The sequence below is a fragment of the Miscanthus floridulus genome, chromosome 1, assembly GCF_019320115.1.
Source record: "Miscanthus floridulus cultivar M001 chromosome 1, ASM1932011v1, whole genome shotgun sequence".
Classification (NCBI taxonomy): Eukaryota; Viridiplantae; Streptophyta; class Magnoliopsida; order Poales; family Poaceae; genus Miscanthus; species Miscanthus floridulus.
This window is the reverse complement of record NC_089580.1, coordinates 68,061,780-68,067,085: the sequence shown is the minus strand read 5'-3', so window position 1 is coordinate 68,067,085 and position 5,306 is coordinate 68,061,780. Positions and strand designations below refer to the sequence as shown.

The following is a 5,306-nucleotide window of genomic DNA, read 5'->3' as shown; positions in this document are numbered from 1 at the left end:
ATCGTGCCGCCCAGACAGACGCGAGTGTGCAGGTGCGGGCATGGGCGGAAAGCTGGACTGCTGCAGGGCAGTGCCGCCGCCGGCCCGCAGAGTGATCGTGAACAGCTTCTAGTCTAGGCTAAAATGGACCAGGCCGATAGCCCATGGCAATTTGGGCCTTTTGGAGGTTACACCACATGTCCACAACCACACAGATGGGGGATAATCCCTTGCCAAAGCCTTCGTTTCTCTGAACAACCTTCGTCTTGCACGTTTGCCATTAGGAGCAATCTTCACCATCTCTCTCGTATTACATCTCCTATAAATTATTTATTTAGGAGAATATCCTAAAATCAATTTAGAAAATTTAGAAATTTAGAATATTAGAGAGCACTGCTATAGCATACTTCCCCTGTCCCTAAAATAGAGTTGTTATGAAAATCGTGCTAGTCAAATTTTCTTAACTTTGACTAAATTTGTTGAAGATGCGTGCAACATTTATATCTCCAAATATATTTATTATGAAAGTATATTCAACGATCTACCTAACAATACAAATTATGTACCATAAATATTAATATTTTGTTTAATATATTTGATCAAAGTTAAAAATTATTGACTTTTTAGAAGGTGAGAATGAATATTTTTTAGAGACAAAGAGAGTATTAACTAAACCATGTCTCCTATACTTATTTAGATAGGAGAGAGGATTAAGAGCTCTTGAAAATTATAGGTATAGAAGATAAGAGATCTGCTGTAACACTTTCATCCCCTCTGTTCCAAATTATAAGTAACTTTGACTTTTTTTGGTATATCTATTTTATTATGCATCTAGATATAATATATGTCAACCTTACAAATTCAAAAACCCTTTATACCAAGTTACTGACCATTTTCTCAGGATGCATAGCAGAAACGGACCAGGATGCATAACATTTCTTCTTACAGACAGACGAGGTAGGTACCAACAAAACTTCATGCGAAAGAAAAGCATCCACTACTTTTGGTCACAGTTGTCAAGTACTACAATCATTACAAGGTATCCAGCAAGGCAAGATTGCTGTAAGGATTCGCCTTTAGTCCAAGACCTTAAAAAGATTTCTTCAAACTGCAGATGGAAGCTGTTCAAACTGCAGCTTAATGGAAGCTGCTCTTGCTGCTCTTCAATCTGCCATATCGAAAAAGTTGGTAAACTGCAGTATCTCAGTTTGATGTTATTGTGTCTGGCTCGGTCCTTCTCGCAAAGTGGTAGCGTCAAACTTCTCTTCCACCAATTTATGTTCTGCATGACATATAGAACAAATATAATTGTCAAGCAGAGGACAAACATCACCAGTTAAGTGGAAAAGAAATGCACATATCATCCTGGATGTAACAACCATAAACTAGACTTTGCAGAAAATCTCGAGGTGCAAAAATGCTTTATGTTGGCATACTAGAACAGAATGAACAAAGAACTACCTCTCCTCACTCAGTCTGAAGAGCAAGAACATCATTTGTTTTACATGAGCAAAGAGACTGCCTTGATTTATGGCTTATTATTTCCAGTAACAGATGTTGTGGCATGACAGCAAAAGAAACCAAGTTCCCGACATGCTGACATAGACCTGAAAATGTGATCGATGGCTGTCAGGTTTTCTGTAATCATCTAGTATGCAACATGCTCTTTTAATTTCACTTAATATGCAACATGCTCATAATTAAATGCATACAAGAGGAAGGGTTCATGTATCAATAACAGTTGAGCCTAGTGCAAAGATGTAATATGTAATCATGTTCTGACACTGCTACATATGGCTAATCAGTTACCTGGAAAGCATGCTGCTCAGCTGCAGCTAAACAGTATGCAAGGAGCCGAGGAATGAGAAGAGACGCCTTTAGTTTCTTGCCACCCGACAATGAAAATAGAATCAGAGATGTTCGCCTGCAAAAACAAAACAAAGCAAATTAATTAACAAGTGAAATTAAGTTAGCAATATAGTTATATAAAAAGAACAAAACATTTCCCAAAAACGATTAGAACCTGGAATGGTCCTGCATACAACAAATGTTAAGGGGAAAAACAAGACAAAAAAGAGCATGAGGAAAACATTAAGGTTAGAAACATAACCTGTAAAAAAGAGTTAAGCAACAGATAGAATTGAGCTATATGAGAACAAACCGTAAATGATTCAAGCTTGATTAGGAACTTGTCAAGCAAAACACTAGTAACAGCTGTACAAAAACTTCAGTCAGCAAAGTCAAGTCAGTTCCCTGTGCCTGGATTACAGGACCAAAGAATCCTTCACATATTTACATTGACGGACAAATGTACACCGCTCAATTATATTAAATAGCATCGACGAATCAAAATTAGAAGGAAAATTAGTTGAACATAAAGTAAAACACACAAAATAACTAAATCGGAAGTGTGAAAAAAAAAAAGAGAAGCAACGAATGATTGTCTGAAAGTAGCACTAAATCAGAATAGGCGCTCAATCAAAGTTCACGAGTTACAACAAGGTCCCATGAAACAGAATAGATACTACATAGGCATTTATTCGGTGCATCTAAGGAGTCTCATATCCCTTCATATAAGTCTACAAAGAAGGAAGCTCTTATAGTTCCATCCTGTAATCGAAGGGAAAAGGGGTAGACAGAACAGAATTAGGTGGCTGGACGAAGAAAAGGAAGTCTCATTAACTCTAGCTCAGGTCCATGCCATCTCCAACCTGGCTCGGGATTGGAGACACAGCAGAGTAGGACCTCTCGAAGGGGGAAGAATGCAGCTGTGCACCACGCCTGCGCTTAAAGGAACAGCCTTCATTGCTGTCCACTTCATGCTTCCTGCGGATACCCCTCACTGCTTGCTGCTCCAATGGAGAGAGCGGAAAAAACTGCCCACTCACTCGGCAGAGCGAGTTATGGTTGTCATAGAGGATCCTCTGGTTACAGTTTTTGTCGCAGATGTGAGTGGTTTCAGTCAGTTTGCAACGGTACATGTTCCCGAAAATGTGCTCGTTCTGGCACCTCTTGTCACACTTGTGACTAGGGTTTGACCCTTCTGTGTTAAGGATTGCGGACAAGAAAATCACATTGCTGGGCTCAGCAATCACAGATTTGCCAAATACCTCCATTGCACTGCCGCAAGAAACTGTTCACAGGCCCCTTTCAGTTTCTGAGGTCAGAACTTTCTGCAACCCAAAACAAAAATTTGCTTCAGAGTTCTGTTTGGAGCTATTGAAATGACCACAATGTGCTATTTCTTTATGCTACCGCTGAGCCAACTCATCTGAGTAATATGTGGAAGAAAGGTAGACCACTGTGCTTTGGCAATTGTATTATGATAAGAGGCAGATTAACCAACAGTGCTGTAATCTAGCATAATTACAAATAAATTATAGCACAATGATTTCGCGCCAACTTTACCCAATTCTCCACGTCATAAACCTGTAAAAGTTCACTCAGGCGCCTGACACTATAATATGACATAATCCACTGAAATTCATGCGGTTTGGCCAAATCTGTAAAAGTTCATGGTACCAAACCCGAATCTGAGCTCCGGATAGTACAGCTGGCATTGAACCTTGAACGATTTTAAAATTATCCAAGTAGATACATAGAATCTCGCAGATACAAACAAAAACAAAAGGACCTTGACAAGTCAGCACGCATCCCTTTCAACGATGTAGGTGAACCAGAAACCATCCCCACCAAAAATAAACAAACTTGGACCCAGAAACCTAACTGCCCCACTACTCTCCTCCCTTCCACCACTGCAATTGTACTAGATCTGAACGGTAAAACCCTCCAAACGACAACCACCCCCATCATCCGCAATAAAATCAAAAATAATTCCTCCTATAGCGGCGTCTCGGCGTCCAAATCCACGACAAACGCAACCGAACGATTCAGACTAACAACAGCTAAACCAAAATCAAGACGGAGCATGCATCTTCGTTGCTCGGAACCAAAATATTCGCGAGCAAAAAGCCTCTGTCGAGTAAAAGCTACGGAACTTACCAGCAAGGTTTGAAGGTGCAAACCGAGGCAGGAAAGGGCCAAAGGGCTGGGAAGAAACAGCAGGAGACGCCGCGTAGGCCTTGGCCCCCTTCTCTCTCTCGCCCTCTTCGCTTTCTCTCTCTACGCCCGTGAAACGCGACCCACGCAGCCAGCAGCAACGGCCGGGGAGGAGGAACGGGCCTGATTTATAGGATCTGTGGCCTCGGCCAAATGACCGAAATGCCCACACATGGGCCGAGCGGCTTGAGATATCGACACGAAGGACGAAGCTCAGTCGCAAGTGCACGCGCAGTGTCCCTGGCTCCCTGCACCAGCGGCGGCTCAGATTGGCTCGGCTCACGGCTCGATCAGTGGGCCCCGCCTCCGTTAGTTTAGGCCAGTCTATGTGAGAGCTTCTATCGTAATTTTATTTGTATTTAATGAGCTGCCACATAAGTGTTTTTTATAATGTGGTAAGATTTTTAGTAAGAAAGAAGTGATACCAACTCTCTATGAGTCTAAGAAATTAAATGTCTATGAAACTATAGAATGAAACTCTTCATTGAAAGTGAATGTTTCATTCATGTTCCCTCTCATTCTACATGACGTGACAATCTTGGAAATAGCACTATGAAACTCTCCATTGAGACCGCCCTTACCCATGCCAAACATCGCCTCGTCCTTGGTGTCTCCGGAAGTTTATGAAGCCAAAGCTACGAGCAGGATGTTCATCATTTCGTGGGAATCACATGACAAATGGACTTTGTTGATGCGACCGTTGCACGAGGGATCCATTTGTCAAAATCAATACAATAGTTGAAAAGTCCTAGTAGCTAGAGAGGGTGAATAGCCTAGTAAATTTTCTATAACAATACTTACCAAACCGGATAGATAAATATGAGGTGAAGCAAATGTTGCGCTAACTTACTAAAAATACAAGTCACCTACCATAATTCTAGTTAATATTGTCTCTAGGCATACAGAGCTAAGTCACTACTCTAAGTTAGTAAGATCTCAAAGACTAACTAAAGAGCCTCACTAACCAAACCAGACCGATACTTGCTTACGCTCAAAACTAGTTACACTAAAGGACCAAGTTACACTAAGAAAGGCAAATACACGGGAATGATGGAGTGTTATACCGCCGTATAGAGGAATGAACCAATCACCAGTGGAGCCAATCAATCACAAATAATGAATGCCAATGAAGACCAATCATCTCAGAATCAAACGATGACACAATAATTTTTTATCGAGGTTCACTTGCTTGCCGGCAAGCTAGTTCTCGTTGTGGAGATTCACTTACTTGGAGGTTCACGCGCTAATTGGCATCACACGCCAAAATC

The 5,306-nt window shown here is 41.3% G+C and overlaps 1 long non-coding RNA gene across 4 annotated transcripts; it reads right to left on the bottom strand.

Moving 5' to 3' along the window:
• Positions 1-832: 832 nt before the first annotated feature.
• On the bottom strand, positions 833-4,146 carry LOC136535631 (uncharacterized). Of its 4 annotated transcripts, XR_010779026.1 has the most exons (5): positions 3,982-4,140; positions 3,090-3,152; positions 1,789-1,903; positions 1,441-1,586; positions 833-1,261 (listed from the first exon to the last, which is right to left on the bottom strand). It is a non-coding gene; the product is annotated as an uncharacterized lncRNA (long non-coding RNA). The 4 variants fall into 4 exon arrangements; XR_010779025.1 differs by having other exon boundaries at positions 3,090-4,146; XR_010779027.1 differs by lacking the exon at positions 3,090-3,152 and having other exon boundaries at positions 3,982-4,139.
• Between the last annotated feature and the right edge of the window lie 1,160 nt (positions 4,147-5,306).